This window comes from Penaeus chinensis, chromosome 2 (genome assembly GCF_019202785.1).
Source record: "Penaeus chinensis breed Huanghai No. 1 chromosome 2, ASM1920278v2, whole genome shotgun sequence".
NCBI lineage: Eukaryota > Metazoa > Arthropoda > Malacostraca > Decapoda > Penaeidae > Penaeus > Penaeus chinensis.
Genome location: NC_061820.1, coordinates 26,089,888 through 26,112,786, shown reverse-complemented (window position 1 = coordinate 26,112,786; position 22,899 = coordinate 26,089,888). Strand labels below are relative to the sequence as shown.

At 35.8% G+C, this 22,899-nt stretch overlaps 8 non-coding genes across 8 annotated transcripts; all 8 read right to left on the bottom strand.

Moving 5' to 3' along the window:
* Positions 1-2,566: 2,566 nt before the first annotated feature.
* Positions 2,567-2,639, bottom strand: Trnar-acg. The gene has a single exon. It is a non-coding gene; the product is annotated as a tRNA-Arg (tRNA).
* Positions 2,640-3,417: 778 nt separating this feature from the next.
* Positions 3,418-3,490, bottom strand: Trnar-acg. The gene has a single exon. It is a non-coding gene; the product is annotated as a tRNA-Arg (tRNA).
* Positions 3,491-4,569: 1,079 nt separating this feature from the next.
* On the bottom strand, positions 4,570-4,642 carry Trnar-acg. Its single transcript has one exon. It is a non-coding gene; the product is annotated as a tRNA-Arg (tRNA).
* A 4,496-nt stretch (positions 4,643-9,138) lies between these two features.
* On the bottom strand, positions 9,139-9,211 carry Trnar-acg. Its single transcript has one exon. It is a non-coding gene; the product is annotated as a tRNA-Arg (tRNA).
* A 3,917-nt stretch (positions 9,212-13,128) lies between these two features.
* Positions 13,129-13,201, bottom strand: Trnar-acg. Its single transcript has one exon. It is a non-coding gene; the product is annotated as a tRNA-Arg (tRNA).
* A 777-nt stretch (positions 13,202-13,978) lies between these two features.
* Positions 13,979-14,051, bottom strand: Trnar-acg. The gene has a single exon. It is a non-coding gene; the product is annotated as a tRNA-Arg (tRNA).
* Positions 14,052-15,120: 1,069 nt separating this feature from the next.
* Positions 15,121-15,193, bottom strand: Trnar-acg. Its single transcript has one exon. It is a non-coding gene; the product is annotated as a tRNA-Arg (tRNA).
* A 4,469-nt stretch (positions 15,194-19,662) lies between these two features.
* Positions 19,663-19,735, bottom strand: Trnar-acg. The gene has a single exon. It is a non-coding gene; the product is annotated as a tRNA-Arg (tRNA).
* Positions 19,736-22,899: the final 3,164 nt, after the last annotated feature.

The following is a 22,899-nucleotide window of genomic DNA, read 5'->3' as shown; positions in this document are numbered from 1 at the left end:
GTTCTGTTTACATGTTACATGATTCATTGAAGGAACCTGAAAGACTACGTATGGTACTTCCTGATTGGTGGAATGGCTTACTTGAGTCCTCTGTTGGCTAAATCGATATCGATATATCGATTCATGATTGTAACAGTTGATATGACAGAACTCATCTTCCCTGCATGTATTAAGCACGTTTGGTCAATGCATATATGACTCGTGGGGATCAGTTGCTGCGCTTAACGCAATCGGCACGGGTGGTAAGAATACATTCCAAGGCCCACTGTAATGTAAGTTTATTTATTGTATTTACACAAAGATGGCTCCACAAGTGCCCAATCACCAAGGAGTCGGTTATTAGTCCTACTTATCTCATCTGTTTATCCTTTTCCTTGACTTTTGGAAAGGGTCTTTTGTCACAAATGTTACCAAGATATTAAGAACAATTTAATAATCATAACGTCAATAACAATAATAACAGTATTGATATCAGTTGTGCCAATAAGAAAGCACATTTTCCCCCTAATTTAAGGAATTGGGAAATCAGGATTGGTCACTACGGCCTACCAATAGAGTCCTTGCCGGCCGAGCACACGTGGAGCCATCTGTATGTGACAATTTACAGAAAGCTACAGGAGACAGAACATAAATCCGTGGTGGTTGGGTTAACTGTATTAAGGAGGATATACGTGGAACAACAGAGGGTTGCTTACATTGCCGATGTATGACTTTGCCGTTAGATGGCGTACTTAAAAGAAACATACTCTTACATGGGTAACTTAACAAAATAGAATTTCACCTTAAGTTAGATAATATGAGGTATATTATATTATTTAATTATCATAGGCGAGTTATGATCTCCGCGAGAATCCCGCTTTACCATTGCTGGCAAACGTGATGATAACTGACGGGTGGTGGTAAATGTGTTATGATTGCTTGTTAGTGAATCCCGTCGCCGATCGCCATGTTCTGAGTTTCAATGATTGTTTACGTTTAGTAAGCCAATAAGAAGCGAACAAGGGAACCGAGTCTCCAACCAACATTTTTTTTTTTTTTTCAATTGTGACGTGCTTATGTTTCCATCCTTTAAAATTGACTTTCTTGGTTTGTATGTCGTTCTTCCATTTAGTAGCATTTCATGTTTGTTCCATGTCCCGTGTATCAACAGTAACAATTTTAACAGTAAGAGGTTCTATTCGCGCTTCCCCATTATTCTATGGCAAATAACAAGAAATAAGTTTCCTAGATTCCTTCGCTCTATCGTTTCCCTATGTTATTTGCCTTCAAAGTGGAGGCTAGTTGAAACTTAACCTGTACCTTCCTGTGACCTGTTTTGTGTCTCTGTGTTTGTTCTTGTTTCTGTTTTCCCTGTGTTCCAGTGACAATGTTCCCGTGTACTGTGTTCTTTTGTTTATTCCGGTGACTGTGTTGGTGCGGCTGTATTTTATAGGAATGTTGTTTTATTTAGTAAACTTTTAAAAGTAAATCCATCACTACAACATGGTTTTCATATAACCTTAGAGAAGATTTCTACTTAAGTTATATCAAAATACAAAACAAGGTCTTTTTTGGAAAATTAATTATTATCGGTAGTAGTAAATGATAGAACCACGAATTGAAATATACATAAACTCTTGAATTGTTTATCGTTTTGGTTTTTTTCATATAAGAAAAATCCTGCCTATGTTATAATTATAATGATAACTGAGAATAATCTATCGCATTATCTCTAATCAGATATTTTACTTACGAAATATACAGCGAATCGATAAAGAAATTTGGGTCAGGCCTATCCGCTGAGCGAAAAAGCAGTCTGCAAAGGAATACAAAGTTGGGGCTGCGATCGCTTCCTTTGCAAATGAGTAGCGAAGAACCACTGCGTCGAATTACCGTTTCTAGTAATTCATTTTCCTTAATTCTATATAACGCGTAACTGAAGTGTGTATGTGAGTGGGCGTCTCTCTCTCTCTCTCTCTCTCTCTCTCTCTCTCTCTCTCTCTATATATATATATATATATATGTGTGTGTGTGTGTGTGTATGTGTGTGTGTGTGTGTGTGTGTGTGTGTGTGTGTGCGCGCGCGTGTGTGTGTGTGTGTGTGTGTGTTTGTGAGTAAAGTGAGTAGAGTCAGTATATGTGTACCTGTGTATTGTAATTTTCAAACTGCAAACGAGATGAGATATGAGATCCAGCCTTATTTTCCTGACACGTCTGTAATAGTTATTTGCATATCACTGTTGTTTTGAAGAATGTCCTCGTTGGCCTCTGTTTTACGCCGTTCCCTTCTCGCTGCCACCCTCGCTGTTCCGTGAATTAACCAGCTTTCCCTCGCCTTTCGTGCAGATGCGACTTCAATTGCATTTCTGAACTGTGCAGATGTCGCTGCAATTATAAACTGCTATTTAAATGTTATGCCGCCATCTAGGTCACCCAGTATAAAATGTGTGTATACATACATATATATATACACACACACACATTTATTTATTCATATACTTACACACAAACGAACACATTTCTAGTTGATCAGTGCATTTCAATTCAAAATTATTCTAGTCAGCAAGTGGTATTGCAAGACTGTAAACGACCTTGCCAGGATTCGAACCTGGAATCTTCTGATCCGTAGTCAGACGCGTTATCCGTTGCGCCACAAGGCCATATTTATCTTTGAAAATTATATCTATTGTCTCTGGATTTGACAGAAAAGAGACTTGCATTTTGGGTTTAACTAGATTTTCGCTTAAATATAGCAGGTAGAAGAGAAAGAAAAAAAGAGAGAAACAAACAAAAACAATGAAGTAGGCATGGAATTTTACGTGTATGAACATATATATATATATATATATAATATGTGTGCGTATGTGTGTATATATGTATATATATGTAAGTGAGAATATGTGTGCCTGTGTATTGTAACTTTAATTTGCAGGCTTAATCCAGGAAACGACTCGCAATCATCTTAGTTCTGTACAATATCCTGACATGACTGTATATTTGCATATCCCTTATAGCGAGGCGATGCGTTGTCTTGAAGAATCTCGTTGGCATATGCGGATGTAGCTGCCATTATAAACTGTTGTTAAACTGTTACGCGGCCATCTAGGTAATTATCAGGTATAAATTGTAAGTGTGTGTGTGTGTGTGTGTGTGTGTGTGTGTGTGTGTGTGTGTGTGTGTTTAATGTTCGTTTAGTTATTCATATACATACACACAAATAGATACATTTCTAGTTGATCAATTCATTTCACTTTAAAATTATATATATATATATATATATATATATATATATATAATTTATACATATATATATGCATACATACACACACATATATTGGTTTACTTATATGTATACACACCAACGGATACATTTCAAGTTGATTAGTGCATTTCATTTCAAAAGTATTCAAGTCAACAATTGATATTGCGGATTGTAAACGACCTTGCCAGGATTTGAACCTGGAATCTTCTGATCCGTAGTCAGACGCGTTATCCGTTGCGCCACAAGGCCATATTTTTCTATGAAAACTGCATATTTTATTGGATTTGACCAAAAGAGAGCTTACAGTTTAGATAAAACTAATATTTCGCTCAAAGGTGGCAAGAAAGAAAAAATTATGCACCACCCAAAATAGTAGGTATGTATGTTTGCGTACATACCTACATATATATGTAGGTATATAAATGTGTATATATACCTATATATTGTAGTGACGAGAAATCCATAAGATAAATATAATGATAGCAGTCGAGTAAGTAACAGGTCTTTATAATTTTATTATTTTAATTTGCATTTTTATTATTGTTTATATATTATTGATTTGTTTTTATTTATCATAAAGGATGATTTCAAAAACATAATTAATTTTCTTTTATATACTCCTATGCCCTCGGTACTGCTGCTTAAACATTTTACAGCTCTACCTCCATGGTTGGCGCACCAATAGCGTCACTGAAGCCTCTTGACCCTTCATAAATCACACACACACACACACACACACACACACACACATATATATATATATATCAGTGAAATTGGGTATGTCTGCCTGCTGAGTATTGTAACTCTCCTTTGCAGTGTTAAAACTGCAAATGACTCGCATTCATCTTTGCTCTGTACCCGCCCTGTACATCTTCATTGATACAAGGTCTGTCCTTATTTTGGTGACATGTGTGTAATGAAATCTGATTTGCATATCCCCTGTACAGAGGCGATCACTGTTGCTTTGAACAATGCCCTCGTTGGAAGGTGTCCCCTCCGCCCGAACTTGCTGCATCCCTCGCCGTTACCTGCATAAAATAGGCACTTCCAAAATTTCCCTTTCCCTACGGGTTTCCCTATCCTTTCCAGGAGATGTAACTTCGGTTGTCATCACATTTACTGCAATGGCATTCTTGAGCTGTGCAGATGTCGCTGCCATTATAGACTACTGTTAAAATGTTATCAAACACTGCAGTGTGTGTGAATATTTAACATTAGTTAACTTATTCATATATATATATAAATATATATATACACACACACAAACAGACATTTCTAGTTGATCAGTGCATTTCAATTCAAACATCAAGTCAGCAAGTGATGGTAAACGACCTTGCCAGGATTCGAACCTGGAATCTTCTGATCCGTAGTCAGACGCGTTATCCGTTGCGCCACAAGGCCATATTTATTTAAGAAAACTTATATTTTATTGTCTGGATTTGACAGGAATGCAACTTGCATTTTAGGTAAAAGTAACATTTCGCTGAAAGATAGCAGGTAAAAGAAAAATAATTATACGCCATCCAAAGAAGTAGGAATGTATGTTTGCTTGAATGAATATATATATATATAAATGTATATATATATATGAAAAGGAAAACACCCACAATAAAAAAAAAAAAAACTGAACAAAATCGTAACGTTTCCTAACGTTACTCTTTAGACAAATATTTTCGGTTAATTATTCGTCTGAAGAGGAATACGTGAAGTGTTCGAAACGTTGAGATTTGTATTAATTTATTATTATGGCCGTTTTACTTTTCATCTTTGTGTACACGTTACTGTGTTTGTGTTCATGTATATACATATACCTCTATATGTATACATGTCTATATATATTTATGTATACATATACATATAGATAGACAGATCTATAAATGTGTATATATATATGTGTGGTGTGTAAATATAAATATATATAGAGAGATAGATAGATTGATACATAATCTGTGTGTGCAATCATGCGCGCGCGTAAGTCCTAACCTGGAAACGGTAGTGGGTGACTATCGTTGGTTGGGAACCACCGACAATGATTACCTAACCAACTACTTACCCTGTATGCCGGGCCATATATGGAAGGCCCGGCGAAGCTAGAACTTTGCAAATCTCAAAGCAACTTCCCTTGGGAAGTAGTTGTTTAGTCAGAAGACTAAAAAGTAGTTCTTCAATTATTGCATCGGTGATAGCACAAATATGCGCGCTCGTGCGCGCGCGCGCACACACACACACACACACATATATGAGCGAAAATAAGTATATGTGTACCTGTGTGTTGCAACTAGAAATTAGCAGGGTTAAAACTACAAACGACACGCATCCATCTTTTGTGCCTGTCCTGTACATTTTAAGTAATATGAGGAGATCTATCCTTATTTTCCAGACACGTCTTTAATAAAATCTGATTTGCACATTCTATGTAGAGAGGCAATCATTGTTGTTTTGAAGAATCTCGTTGGCATCTGCGTTACGCCGTCCACTTCTCGGTATATCGAGTGTCACTCCCGCCCGGCCTCGCCGCCAAACTCGAGCTTAAAACGGGGCAAATAATTCCCTTCCCGTGCGGCTTTCTCTCGCCTTCCGAGCAGATGTGACTTCGGCTCTCATCACATTTACTGCAGTGGCATTCTTGAGCTGTGCAGATATTGCTGACACTATAAACTACTCTCGATATGTTACGCGGCCATCTAGCATTATACATTACACCACAAGGCCATATTTCATTGTTTCAGGATTTGACGGAAAAGAGTCTTGCATTTTGGAGTAAATTAGCTAAGAGTAGGTAAAAAAAAAACGAAAAAAAAATTATGCGCCACCCAAACAAGTGGGTATGTTTGCGTGTATGAATATATACATATATATATATATATATATATATATATATATATATATATATACATGTATTTACATAAATGTGTATAGATATTTATTTATATGTATATATGTATAAATGTTTATATATTGTATTTATATAAATGCTTATATATATTTATATACACATATATATATATATATAATGTGTATATAACATATATATTGTAGTGATAAGCTTACTATCAGCTAGTCATAAGACCATTATAATGATGGCAGATAGTTGTCATGGGGTAGTTTGAGGGTCGAAATGGCCATTAGCCCTCAAAACGACTCACCCTAGCTGTCAGGCCCACGTCCACGTCCAGCAGTCGAGTGAGTAACGGTTTTTTGTACTTTTGTTTTAATTTGCATTTTATCGTTGTTTTTATGCAGAGTTCCGTTTTATTTTGATTTTTTAAAATCATAAACGGCGATTTCATAAATTGCTTTTATTTTCATTTATATATATACTCCACTGCCCACGGTACTGCTGCTTAACCATAAACCATATTGCAGCCTCTACCTCTACGGTTGGCGAGCCCCTGGTGTCACTGTAGCCTCTTGGCCCCACGCTACCAATATTCATAACAGGCCACATTCACCACAACGTATATGAGTGAAAATGAGTATATGTGTGCCTGTGTATTGTAACTTTCCTTTGCAGGATTAAAACTGCGCATTCATCTTTGTCTTGTACACTTTAATTGATACAAGGTCCATCCATAATCTCCTGACACGTCAGTAATAAAATCTGATTTGCATATCCCCTGTACAGAAGCGATCACTGTTCTCGTTGGCATCCGTATGGCACCATCCACTACTCGGTCTATCGAGTGTCATTCCCGCCCGGCCTCGCAGCCACCCTCGCCGGTATGTGCTTAAAACGAGGCAATAAGGCACATTTATTGCAATGGAATTCTTGAGCTGTGCAGATGTCTCTGCCACTATTAACTGCTGTCGAAATGTTATATGGCCATCTAGGGAATGATCAGGCATAAAAGAGCGCGCGCGTGTTTGTGTGTTTAATAGTAATTTACTTATTCATATACATACACAGAAACAGACACATTTCTAATTGATCAGTGCTTTTCAATTCAAAGTCAGCAAGCGATATTGCGTGACGGTAAACGACCTTGCCAGGATTCGAACCTGGAATCTTCTGATCCGTAGTCAGAGGCGGTGGGCGACAAGGCCTTATTAAGAAAACTATATTTTATTGTCTGGATATGACGGAATAGAGACTCAATGTAGGTATATATATGTTTATATATGTGTGAGTATGTATGTCTCTCTCTATATATGTATGTATGTATGTTAACGATTATAAATATATATTCATATATATATATATATTCATATATATATATATATATTCATATATATGAATGTGTATATATATGTATATATATGAATATATATATATACACATACACTGAATATATATGTGTGTGTGCATGTGTGTGTGTATAAATGTATACATATACAGATGTATGTGTATATATACATATAAATATATATATATATATATATATTCGTATATGTATAATATATATACATACATATATTTATGTATGTATGTCTAACCATCAAACATAAAAATTGTGCGTGTCTGTGTGTATGTAATTTTATGTGAATCTATTAATTTGTCATGTAAGAAAGAGACTCTACAGCAAAATGTAAATTTTGGCTAAAAACACGATTGTCTTCCCAGAAATACAGAAAGAAGTTTATAACTGTACTCAATATCTGTACAGTGTGTGGCCTTGTGACGCAAAGGATAACGCGTCTTATATCGGATCAGACGATTCCAGGTTTGAATCCTGGCAAGGTCGATACGATTTTCGCGAGTGTTAACGACATATTACATCACCTTGTTTATTCTTATTTTATATAACTTTTGAGCAGAAATGAATGAACAGACAAAAATTATATGCTTATATATGTTTCTGTTATCCGACCGTCCAATCAGAGCGCGATATTTTACAGATATATTTCAAATAGTCTCAGGTCGGGATTTATATGTTAATTAATTACGAATTGCATCGTACGTTTTTTATATAACTTTTAATTAAAAGGTTCATAAAATGTTTGTGACTTTTTAGCAGTACCTTAAATACAATTTCACTCTATATGGGTAAGATTTGAAGTCAATCATGACGGTCGTTGGAACGTGTCCGAGTTATATGTCGTGGTATTGACGAAAATCAAGCTCAAAAATGATCCAAGAAAATGCTTTGTATTTTACTGTTCGTGATCATTGGAATTGCCAAGCTGACTGACACGGAAATCAGTCGCGGTGAATATGATATGGTCCAAAACCTCTTATGCAACTTCCACTTTTCATATGATGGACAATGTATATAATAAGCAAATACTATTTTGACTGAATCTGAGAAATAGATTTGAGCTTTCCATGTGTGTGTGTGTGTGTGTGTGTGTGTGTGTGTGTGTGTGTGTGTGTGTGTGTGTGTGCACGTGTGCGCGCGTGTTTGTGTCTGTGTATTGTAACCTTACTTTGAAGAGATAAAACTGCAGACGACTCGCATGATTCTTCGTTCTGTACCCGCCCTATACACCTTAATTGATACCAAGGTCCATCCGTATTTTCCTGACTCGTCTCTAATGAAATATGATTAGCATATCCCCTGTACAGAAGTGATCACTGTTGTTCTGAAGAATGCCCTCGTCAGTAGCTGCATTACGCCGTATGCTTCTCGGCAAAAAAAGAGGCAAAATTTCCTTTCCTTACGGCTTTCCCTTCTTTCGAGCGGATGACTTCGGTTCTCATCGTATTTTCTACAATGGCATTCTTGAGTTGTGCAGATGTCGCTGCCATTATAAACTGCTGTCGAAATGTTACTGTTGTCGAAATGTAAGTGTGTGCATATATATATATATATAATATATACATATATATATGCATACATACACACACACATATATTGGTTTACTTATATGTATACACACCAACGGATACATTTCAAGTTGATTAGTGCATTTCATTTCAAAAGTATTCAAGTCAGCAAGTGATATTGCGTGATTGTAAACGACCTTGCAAGGATTCGAACCTGGAATCTTCTGATCCGTAGTCAGACGCGTTATCCGTTGCGCCACAAGGCCATATTTATATAATTTATTGAATTTGACTAGAAGGCTTGCATTTTGGATGAAACTAACAATTCGCTCAAAGTAAGAAACAAAAATATGCACCACCCAAAGAGGTAGGTATGTTTGCGTGTATGAATATATATATATATATGTATATATATAAGTATATAAATAGGTACATAAAGTAGTTACAAGCATACTACTATCAATTATCAATGAGATTAATATAATAGCAGGGACGAAGGTGTTCGACATAGAAGGGTGAGTGGATGTCGTTAGCTTGTTTGGAGTATTAGGGACCGCCCAAACTGAGATATTTGTCATGGGGTAGTTTGAGTTTAATTTGGAGGGATATGGAAAACAATTTTACCATATTCAATTTATTCCATATATATTACACAACTATAACCATGGATATTGGTGGAACAGCCACTTGAAGCACACCTGGGTCAGAGAAGGGGACGTAACACACATGCACCGCAAATCTTGGCTGAATCTCCGGCTATCACATGGACTACAAAGGCTGCAAATAATACATTAAATTAATGTTAATACCACTGTATCACCGACACAATGTAAAAATAATTAAACAATACAAAAAGCAAGTACACACTGAAAACCCACGAGTAGGTGCAAAGTACTGCTAACGCAAGCAGGGTCAGTGGCAAAATGACCGACCACCTAGTTTACAGGTGACAGTCGAGCGAGTATAAATAATCCAATTTCAAAAATAAATATTAGAAAATGATTGTATTCAAGGTCGCGAATCATCAAAACCAGAGTCATACATCACATATAATTTACACAAACCCTATACAATGGTGGTGAGCCAATTTAATATTTCTATGTGATCATTTTATTTCTCAAAACTTATCACCACTGCATTTCGCTTTGCTTATAAGTTTATATACTATAAGCTACCAGAACGACACGCCTTCTGTACCCAGTTTGATTTGCTCATCGCCCATCATTGTGCCATACAATGTCACACCAAATATTCTCAAGCGTAAAATGTAATTTGGTTTCAGATAAATGAATCAAGTGAAAATTAATGGAGCGTCATAACTTTGGGCGGCAAATTTGGGTTTAATTACATGAAATTATACGTATTTTTAAAGAAATAGATAGTAGCATTTGTACTACTTTTCTGGAGCCAAATTCGCTAACGATGATGAAATTGGTGGTAACTACAGTTACGATCGTAAACAGGCATCAGTGGTATTAACTGATAATTTCTGATCTGTTTTTATAACTGATATTATTAGTATGGCAAACACATATTATGGCGAAGAAATGCAGATTTTACATGAAAATTACAAGAATAAAATCCACACAATTTTTCCCTTCTTATACAAATAATAACCAGGGATGTCTATTAACATCCCACATGGTTAGCATAATTTAACAAGTCTGTAGTTAAGATTTTGTACATATGTTAAATAGTGTAATAGCAGCAACCATAATTTTTAAAAATATTGCGGTGTGTCGAGATCTGTTTACAAGTTAACATGATTCATTGAAGGAACCTGAAAGACTACCTATGGTACTTCCTGATTGGTGGAATGGCTTACTTGAGTACTCTGTTGGCTACCATAAGAATGATTCGATTTATGATTGTAACTGTTGATATGACAGAACTCATCCTCCCTGCATGTACTAAGCAAGTTTGGTCAATGCATATATGACTCGTGGGGATCAGTAAAACACCGAGTTACTCCGCTTTACTAAATCGGCACGGGTGGTAGGAATACATTCCAATGCCCACTGTAATATAAGTTTATTTATTGTATTTACACATAGATCACCAAAGAGTCGGTTATTAGTCCAACTTATCTCATCTGTTTTCCTTTTCCATGACTTTTGGGATGGTCTTTCGTATTATATCATTGTCTTAAATATTACCAAGATATTAATAACAATAATCATAACGTCAATAACAACAATAACAGTATTGATATCAATTATATAAAAAAGAAAAGCACATTTCCCTCCCAATTCAAGGGATAGGGAAATCAGGATTGGTCACTACGGCCTACCAATAGAGTCCTTGCCGGCCGAGCACACGTGGAGCCATCTGTATGTGACAATTTACAGAAAGCTACAGAAGACAGAACATAAATCCGTGGTGGTTGGGTTAACTGTATTAAGGAGGATATACGTGGCACAACAGAGGGTTGCTTACATTGCCGATGTATGACTTTGCCGTTAGATGGCATACTTAAAAGAAACATACTCTTACATGGTTAACTTAACAATATAGAATCCCCTTTAGTTAGATAATATGAGGTATATCATATTATCTAATTATCATAGGCGAGTTACGATCTCCGCGAGAATCCCGCTTTACCATTGCTGGCAAACGTGATGATAACTGACGGGTGGTGGTAAATGTGTTATGATTGCTTGTTAGTGAATCCCGTCCCCGATCGCCATGTTCTGAGTTTCAAGGATTGTTTACCTTGAGTAAGCCAATAAGAAGCGAACAAGGGAACCGAGTCTCCAAGCAACAAATTTATTTTTAAATTGTGACTTTTCATGTTTGTTCCATGTCCCGTGTATCAACAGTAACATTTTTAACAGTAAGAGGTTATATTCGCGCTTCCCCATTATTCTATGGTAAATAACAAGAGATAAGTTTCCTAGATTCCTTCGCTCTATCGTTTCCCTAAGTTATTTGCCTTCAAAGTGGAGGCTAGTTGAAACTTAACCTGTACCTCTCTGTGACCTGTTTTGTGTCTCTGTGTTTGTTCTTGTTTCTGTTTTCCCTGAGTTCCAGTGACAATGTTCCCGTGTTCTGTGTTTTGTTTATTCCGGTGACTGTGTTGGTGCGGCTGGATTTTACAGGAATTTTGTTTTTATTTTATAAACTTTTAAAAGTGAATACATCACTACAAAATGGTTCTCGTATAACCTTAGAGAAGATTTCTACTTAGATTAATTGAATGAAGAAATAAACAGATTTTCTAATGGAATGATATAAAAAAATAACATATTAAAGTTATATCAAAATACAAAACAAGGCCTTTTTGGGAAAATTTGTTCTCATCGGTAGTAGTAAATGATATAATCACGAATTGAAATATACATAAACTCTTGAATTGTTTATCGTTTTTTTTTTTCTTTTCCAGTTAAGCAAAAAAAAAAAAAAAAAAAAAAAAAAAAATCCTGCCTATGCAATAATTATAACTGAGAATAATCTATCGCACTATCTCTAACCAGATATTTTACCTACGATATATACGGCGAATCGATAGAGCCTGTGCTGAGCAAAAAGGCAGCCTGCAAAGGAATACAAAGTTGGGGCTGCGATTGCTCCCTTTGCAAATGAGTAGCGAAGAACCACTGCGTCGAATTACCGTTTCTAGTAATTCAGTTTCCTTAATTCTATATAACGCGTAACTGTGTATGTACGTGGGTGTCAATATATATGTGTGTGTGTGTGTGTGTGTGTGTGTGTGTGTGTGTGTGTGTGTGTGTGTTGTAACTTTAAAACTGCAAACGACTCTGTACCTTTCTTTATTTTAACTGATATGAGATCCAGCCTTATTTTCCTGACACGTCTGTAATAGTTATTTGCATATCACTGTTGTTTTGAAGAATGTCCTCGTTGGCCTCTGTTTTACGCCGTTCCCTTCTCGCTGCCACCCTCGCTGTTCCGTGAATTAACCAGCTTTCCCTCGCCTTTCGTGCAGATGCGACTTCAATTGCATTTCTGAACTGTGCAGATGTCGCTGCAATTATAAACTGCTATTTAAATGTTATGCCGCCATCTAGGTCACCCAGTATAAAATGTGTGTATACATACATATATATACACACACACATTTATTTATTCATATACTTACACACAAACGAACACATTTCTAGTTGATCAGTGCATTTCAATTCAAAATTATTCTAGTCAGCAAGTGGTATTGCATGACTGTAAACGACCTTGCCAGGATTCGAACCTGGAATCTTCTGATCCGTAGTCAGACGCGTTATCCGTTGCGCCACAAGGCCATATTTATCTTTGAAAACTATATCTATTGTCTCTGGATTTGACAGAAAAGAGACTTGCATTTTGGGTTTAACTAAATTTCGCTTAAATATAGCAGGTAGAAGAGAAAGAAAAAAAGAGAGAAACAAACAAAAACAATGAAGTAGGCATGGAATTTTACGTGTATGAACATATATATATATATATATATATATAATATGTGTGCGTATGTGTGTATATATGTATATATATGTAAGTGAGAATATGTGTGCCTGTGTATTGTAACTTTAATTTGCAGGCTTAATCCAGGAAACGACTCGCAATCATCTTAGTTCTGTACAATATCCTGACATGACTGTATATTTGCATATCCCTTATAGCGAGGCGATGCGTTGTCTTGAAGAATCTCGTTGGCATATGCGGATGTAGCTGCCATTATAAACTGTTGTTAAACTGTTACGCGGCCATCTAGGTAATTATCAGGTATAAATTGTAAGTGTGTGTGTGTGTGTGTGTGTGTGTGTGTGTGTGTGTGTGTGTGTGTGTGTGTGTTTAATGTTCGTTTAGTTATTCATATACATACACACAAATAGATACATTTCTAGTTGATCAATTCATTTCACTTTAAAATTATATATATATATATATATATATATAATGTATACATATATATATGCATACATACACACACATATATTGGTTTACTTATATGTATACACACCAACGGATACATTTCAAGTTGATTAGTGCATTTCATTTCAAAAGTATTCAAGTCAACAATTGATATTGCGGATTGTAAACGACCTTGCCAGGATTTGAACCTGGAATCTTCTGATCCGTAGTCAGACGCGTTATCCGTTGCGCCACAAGGCCATATTTTTCTATGAAAACTGCATATTTTATTGGATTTGACCAAAAGAGAGCTTACAGTTTAGATAAAACTGATATTTCGCTCAAAGGTGGCAAGAAAGAAAAAATTATGCACCACCCAAAATAGTAGGTATGTATGTTTGCGTACATACCTACATATATATGTAGGTATATAAATGTGTATATATACCTATATATTGTAGTGACGAGAAATCCATAAGATAAATATAATGATAGCAGTCGAGTAAGTAACAGGTCTTTATAATTTTATTATTTTAATTTGCATTTTTATTATTGTTTATATATTATTGATTTGTTTTTATTTATCATAAAGGATGATTTCAAAAACATAATTAATTTTCTTTTATATACTCCTATGCCCTCGGTACTGCTGCTTAAACATTTTACAGCTCTACCTCCATGGTTGGCGCACCAATAGCGTCACTAAAGCCTCTTGACCCTTCATAAATCACACACACACACACACACACATATATATATATATATCAGTGAAATTGGGTATGTCTGCCTGCTGAGTATTGTAACTCTCCTTTGCAGTGTTAAAACTGCAAATGACTCGCATTCATCTTTGCTCTGTACCCGCCCTGTACATCTTCATTGATACAAGGTCTGTCCTTATTTTGGTGACATGTGTGTAATGAAATCTGATTTGCATATCCCCTGTACAGAGGCGATCACTGTTGCTTTGAACAATGCCCTCGTTGGAAGGTGTCCCCTCCGCCCGAACTTGCTGCATCCCTCGCCGTTACCTGCATAAAATAGGCACTTCCAAAATTTCCCTTTCCCTACGGGTTTCCCTATCCTTTCCAGGAGATGTAACTTCGGTTGTCATCACATTTACTGCAATGGCATTCTTGAGCTGTGCAGATGTCGCTGCCATTATAGACTACTGTTAAAATGTTATCAAACACTGCAGTGTGTGTGAATATTTAACATTAGTTAACTTATTCATATATATATATATAAATATATATATACACACACACAAACAGACATTTCTAGTTGATCAGTGCATTTCAATTCAAACATCAAGTCAGCAAGTGATGGTAAACGACCTTGCCAGGATTCGAACCTGGAATCTTCTGATCCGTAGTCAGACGCGTTATCCGTTGCGCCACAAGGCCATATTTATTTAAGAAAACTTATATTTTATTGTCTGGATTTGACAGGAATGCAACTTGCATTTTAGGTAAAAGTAACATTTCGCTGAAAGATAGCAGGTAAAAGAACAATAATTATACACCATCCAAAGAAGTAGGAATGTATGTTTGCTTGAATGAATATATATATATAAATGTATATATATATATGAAAAGGAACAAAATCGTAACGTTTCCTAACGTTACTCTTTAGACAAATAGTTTCGGTTAATTATTCGTCTGAAGAGGAATACGTGAAGTGTTCGAAACGTTGAGATTTGTATTAATTTATTATTATGGCCGTTTTACTTTTCATCTTTGTGTACACGTTACTGTGTTTGTGTTCATATATATACATATACCTCTATATGTATACATGTCTATATATATTTATGTATACATATACATATAGATAGACAGATATATAAATGTGTATATATATATGTGTGGTGTGTAAATATAAATATATATAGAGAGATAGATAGATTGATACATAATCTGTGTGTGCAATCATGCGCGCGCGTAAGTCCTAACCTGGAAACGGTAGTGGGTGACTATCGTTGGTTGGGAACCACCGACAATGATTACCTAACCAACTACTTACCCTGTATGCCGGGCCATATATGGAAGGCCCGGCGAAGCTAGAACTTTGCAAATCTCAAAGCAACTTCCCTTGGGAAGTAGTTGTTTAGTCAGAAGACTAAAAAGTAGTTCTTCAATTATTGCATCGGTGATAGCACAAATATGCGCGCTCGTGCGCGCGCGCGCACACACACACACACACACACATATATGAGCGAAAATAAGTATATGTGTACCTGTGTGTTGCAACTAGAAATTTGCAGGGTTAAAACTACAAACGACACGCATCCATCTTTTGTGCCTGTCCTGTACATTTTAAGTAATATGAGGAGATCTATCCTTATTTTCCAGACACGTCTTTAATAAAATCTGATTTGCACATCCTATGTAGAGAGGCAATCATTGTTGTTTTGAAGAATCTCGTTGGCATCTGCGTTACGCCGTCCACTTCTCGGTATATCGAGTGTCACTCCCGCCCGGCCTCGCTGCCAAACTCATGCTTCCCGTGCGACTTTCTCTCGCCTTCCGAGCTGATGTGACTTCGGCTCTCATCACATTTACTGCAGTGGCATTCTTGAGCTGTGCAGATATTGCTGACACTATAAACTACTCTCGATATGTTACGCGGCCATCTAGCATTATACATTACACCACAAGGCCATATTTCATTGTTTCAGGATTTGACGGAAAAGAGTCTTGCATTTTGGAGTAAATTAGCTAAGAGTAGGTAAAAAAAAAAACGAAAAAAAATTATGCGCCACCCAAACAAGTGGGTATGTTTGCGTGTATGAATATATACATGTATATATATATATATATATATATATATATATATATATATATATATATATATATATATATATAATGTATTTACATAAATGTGTATAGATATTTATTTATATGTATATATGTATAAATGTTTATATATTGTATTTATATAAATGCTTATATATATTTATATACACACATATATATATAATGTGTATATAACATATATATTGTAGTGATAAGCTTACTATCAGCTAGTCATAAGACCATTATAATGATGGCAGATAGTTGTCATGGGGTAGTTTGAGGGTCGAAATGGCCATTAGCCCTCAAAACGACTCACCCTAGCTGTCAGGCCCACGTCCACGTCCAGCAGTCGAGTGAGTAACGGTTTTTTGTACTTTTGTTTTAATTTGCATTTTATCGTTGTTTTTATGCAGAGTTCCGTTTTATTTTGATTTTTTAAAATCATAAACGGCGATTTCATAAATTGCTTTTATTTTCATTTATATATATACTCCACTGCCCACGGTACTGCTGCTTAACCATAAACCATATTGCAGCCTCTACCTCTACGGCTGGCGAGCCCCTGGTGTCACTGTAGCCTCTTGGCCCCACGCTACCAATATTCATAACAGGCCACATTCACCACAACCTATATGAGTGAAAATGAGTATATGTGTGCCTGTGTATTGTAACTTTCCTTTGCAGGATTAAAACTGCGCATTCATCTTTGTCTTGTACACTTTAATTGATACAAGGTCCATCCATAATCTCCTGACACGTCAGTAATAAAATCTGATTTGCATATCCCCTGTACAGAAGCGATCACTGTTCTCGTTGGCATCCGTATGGCACCATCCACTACTCGGTCTATCGAGTGTCATTCCCGCCCGGCCTCGCAGCCACCCTCGCCGGTATGTGCTTAAAACGAGGCAATAAGGCACATTTATTGCAATGGAATTCTTGAGCTGTGCAGATGTCTCTGCCACTATTAACTGCTGTCGAAATGTTATATGGCCATCTAGGGAATGATCAGGCATAAAAGAGCGCGCGCGTGTTTGTGTGTTTAATAGTAATTTACTTATTCATATACATACACAGAAACAGACACATTTCTAATTGATCAGTGCTTTTCAATTCAAAGTCAGCAAGCGATATTGCGTGACGGTAAACGACCTTGCCAGGATTCGAACCTGGAATCTTCTGATCCGTAGTCAGAGGCGGTGGGCGACAAGGCCTTATTAAGAAAACTATATTTTATTGTCTGGATATGACGGAATAGAGACTCAATGTAGGTATATATATGTTTATATATGTGTGAGTATGTATGTCTCTCTCTATATATGTATGTATGTATGTTAACGATTATAAATATATATTCATATATATATATATATATATATTCATATATATATATATTCATATATATGAATGTGTATATATATGTATATATATATGAATATATATATATATACACATACACTGAATATATATGTGTGTGTGCATGTGTGTGTGTATAAATGTATACATATACAGATGTATGTGTATATATACATATAAATATATATATATATATATATATATATATATATTCGTATATGTATAATATATATACATACATATATTTATGTATGTTTAACCATCAAACATAAAAATTGTGCGTGTCTGTGTGTATGTAATTTTATGTGAATCTAATAATTTGTCATGTAAGAAAGAGACTCTACAGCAAAATGTAAATTTTGGCTAAAAACACGATTGTCTTCCCAGAAATACAGAAAGAAGTTTATAACTGTACTCAATATCTGTACAGTGTGTGGCCTTGTGACGCAAAGGATAACGCGTCTTATATCGGATCAGACGATTCCAGGTTTGAATCCTGGCAAGGTCGATACGATTTTCGCGAGTGTTAACGACATATTACATCACCTTGTTTATTCTTATTTTATATAACTTTTGAGCAGAAATGAATGAACAGACAAAAATTATATGCTTATATATGTTTCTGTTATCCGACCGGCCAATCAGAGCGCGATATTTTACAGATATATTTCAAATAGTCTCAGGTCGGGATTTATATTTTAATTAATTACGAATTGCATCGTACGTTTTTTATATAACTTTTAATTAAAAGGTTCATAAAATGTTTGTGACTTTTTAGCAGTACCTTAAATACAATTTCACTCTATATGGGTAAGATTTGAAGTCAATCATGACGGTCGTTGGAACGTGTCCGAGTTATATGTCGTGGTATTGACGAAAATCAAGCTCAAAAATGATCCAAGAAAATGCTTTGTATTTTACTGTTCGTGATCATTGGAATTGCCAAGCTGACTGACACGGAAATCAGTCGCGGTGAATATGATATGGTCCAAAACCTCTTATGCAACTTCCACTTTTCATATGATGGACAATGTATATAATAAGCAAATACTATTTTGACTGAATCTGAGAAATAGATTTGAGCTTTCCATGTGTGTGTGTGTGTGTGTGTGTGTGTGTGTGTGTGTGTGTGTGTGTGTGTGTGTACACGTGTGCGCGCGTGTTTGTGTCTGTGTATTGTAACCTTACTTTGAAGAGATAAAACTGCAGACGACTCGCATGATTCTTCGTTCTGTACCCGCCCTATACACCTTAATTGATACCAAGGTCCATCCGTATTTTCCTGACTCGTCTCTAATGAAATATGATTAGCATATCCCCTGTACAGAAGTGATCACTGTTGTTCTGAAGAATGCCCTCGTCAGTAGCTGCATTACGCCGTATGCTTCTCGGCAAAAAAAGAGGCAAAATTTCCTTTCCTTACGGCTTTCCCTTCTTTCGAGCGGATGACTTCGGTTCTCATCGTATTTTCTACAATGGCATTCTTGAGTTGTGCAGATGTCGCTGCCATTATAAACTGCTGTCGAAATGTTACTGTTGTCGAAATGTAAGTGTGTGCATATATATATATATATAATATATACATATATATATGCATACATACACACACACATATATTGGTTTACTTATATGTATACACACCAACGGATACATTTCAAGTTGATTAGTGCATTTCATTTCAAAAGTATTCAAGTCAGCAAGTGATATTGCGTGATTGTAAACGACCTTGCAAGGATTCGAACCTGGAATCTTCTGATCCGTAGTCAGACGCGTTATCCGTTGCGCCACAAGGCCATATTTATATAATTTATTGAATTTGACTAGAAGGCTTGCATTTTGGATGAAACTAACAATTCGCTCAAAGTAAGAAACAAAAATATGCACCACCCAAAGAGGTAGGTATGTTTGCGTGTATGAATATATATATATATATGTATATATATAAGTATATAAATAGGTACATAAAGTAGTTACAAGCATACTACTATCAATTATCAATGAGATTAATATAATAGCAGGGACGAAGGTGTTCGACATAGAAGGGTGAGTGGATGTCGTTAGCTTGTTTGGAGTATTAGGGACCGCCCAAACTGAGATATTTGTCATGGGGTAGTTTGAGTTTAATTTGGAGGGATATGGAAAACAATTTTACCATATTCAATTTATTCCATATATATTACACAACTATAACCATGGATATTGGTGGAACAGCCACTTGAAGCACACCTGGGTCAGAGAAGGGGACGTAACACACATGCACCGCAAATCTTGGCTGAATCTCCGGCTATCACATGGACTACAAAGGCTGCAAATAATACATTAAATTAATGTTAATACCACTGTATCACCGACACAATGTAAAAATAATTAAACAATACAAAAAGCAAGTACACACTGAAAACCCACGAGTAGGTGCAAAGTACTGCTAACGCAAGCAGGGTCAGTGGCAAAATGACCGACCACCTAGTTTACAGGTGACAGTCGAGCGAGTATAAATAATCCAATTTCAAAAATAAATATTAGAAAATGATTGTATTCAAGGTCGCGAATCATCAAAACCAGAGTCATACATCACATATAATTTACACAAACCCTATACAATGGTGGTGAGCCAATTTAATATTTCTATGTGATCATTTTATTTCTCAAAACTTATCACCACTGCATTTCGCTTTGCTTATAAGTTTATATACTATAAGCTACCAGAACGACACGCCTTCTGTACCCAGTTTGATTTGCTCATCGCCCATCATTGTGCCATACAATGTCACACCAAATATTCTCAAGCGTAAAATGTAATTTGGTTTCAGATAAATGAATCAAGTGAAAATTAATGGAGCGTCATAACTTTGGGCGGCAAATTTGGGTTTAATTACATGAAATTATACGTATTTTTAAAGAAATAGATAGTAGCATTTGTACTACTTTTCTGGAGCCAAATTCGCTAACGATGATGAAATTGGTGGTAACTACAGTTACGATCGTAAACAGGCATCAGTGGTATTAACTGATAATTTCTGATCTGTTTTTATAACTGATATTATTAGTATGGCAAACACATATTATGGCGAAGAAATGCAGATTTTACATGAAAATTACAAGAATAAAATCCACACAATTTTTCCCTTCTTATACAAATAATAACCAGGGATGTCTATTAACATCCCACATGGTTAGCATAATTTAACAAGTCTGTAGTTAAGATTTTGTACATATGTTAAATAGTGTAATAGCAGCAACCATAATTTTTAAAAATATTGCGGTGTGTCGAGATCTGTTTACAAGTTAACATGATTCATTGAAGGAACCTGAAAGACTACCTATGGTACTTCCTGATTGGTGGAATGGCTTACTTGAGTACTCTGTTGGCTACCATAAGAATGATTCGATTTATGATTGTAACTGTTGATATGACAGAACTCATCCTCCCTGCATGTACTAAGCAAGTTTGGTCAATGCATATATGACTCGTGGGGATCAGTAAAACACCGAGTTACTCCGCTTTACTAAATCGGCACGGGTGGTAGGAATACATTCCAATGCCCACTGTAATATAAGTTTATTTATTGTATTTACACATAGATCACCAAAGAGTCGGTTATTAGTCCAACTTATCTCATCTGTTTTCCTTTTCCATGACTTTTGGGATGGTCTTTCGTATTATATCATTGTCTTAAATATTACCAAGATATTAATAACAATAATCATAACGTCAATAACAACAATAACAGTATTGATATCAATTATATAAAAAAGAAAAGCACATTTCCCTCCCAATTCAAGGGATAGGGAAATCAGGATTGGTCACTACGGCCTACCAATAGAGTCCTTGCCGGCCGAGCACACGTGGAGCCATCTGTATGTGACAATTTACAGAAAGCTACAGAAGACAGAACATAAATCCGTGGTGGTTGGGTTAACTGTATTAAGGAGGATATACGTGGCACAACAGAGGGTTGCTTACATTGCCGATGTATGACTTTGCCGTTAGATGGCATACTTAAAAGAAACATACTCTTACATGGTTAACTTAACAATATAGAATCCCCTTTAGTTAGATAATATGAGGTATATCATATTATCTAATTATCATAGGCGAGTTACGATCTCCGCGAGAATCCCGCTTTACCATTGCTGGCAAACGTGATGATAACTGACGGGTGGTGGTAAATGTGTTATGATTGCTTGTTAGTGAATCCCGTCCCCGATCGCCATGTTCTGAGTTTCAAGGATTGTTTACCTTGAGTAAGCCAATAAGAAGCGAACAAGGGAACCGAGTCTCCAAGCAACAAATTTATTTTTAAATTGTGACTTTTCATGTTTGTTCCATGTCCCGTGTATCAACAGTAACATTTTTAACAGTAAGAGGTTATATTCGCGCTTCCCCATTATTCTATGGTAAATAACAAGAGATAAGTTTCCTAGATTCCTTCGCTCTATCGTTTCCCTAAGTTATTTGCCTTCAAAGTGGAGGCTAGTTGAAACTTAACCTGTACCTCTCTGTGACCTGTTTTGTGTCTCTGTGTTTGTTCTTGTTTCTGTTTTCCCTGAGTTCCAGTGACAATGTTCCCGTGTTCTGTGTTTTGTTTATTCCGGTGACTGTGTTGGTGCGGCTGGATTTTACAGGAATTTTGTTTTTATTTTATAAACTTTTAAAAGTGAATACATCACTACAAAATGGTTCTCGTATAACCTTAGAGAAGATTTCTACTTAGATTAATTGAATGAAGAAATAAACAGATTTTCTAATGGAATGATATAAAAAAATAACATATTAAAGTTATATCAAAATACAAAACAAGGCCTTTTTGGGAAAATTTGTTCTCATCGGTAGTAGTAAATGATATAATCACGAATTGAAATATACATAAACTCTTGAATTGTTTATCGTTTTTTTTTTTTCTTTTCCAGTTAAGAAAAAAAAAAAAAAAAAAAAAAAAAAAAAAAATCCTGCCTAT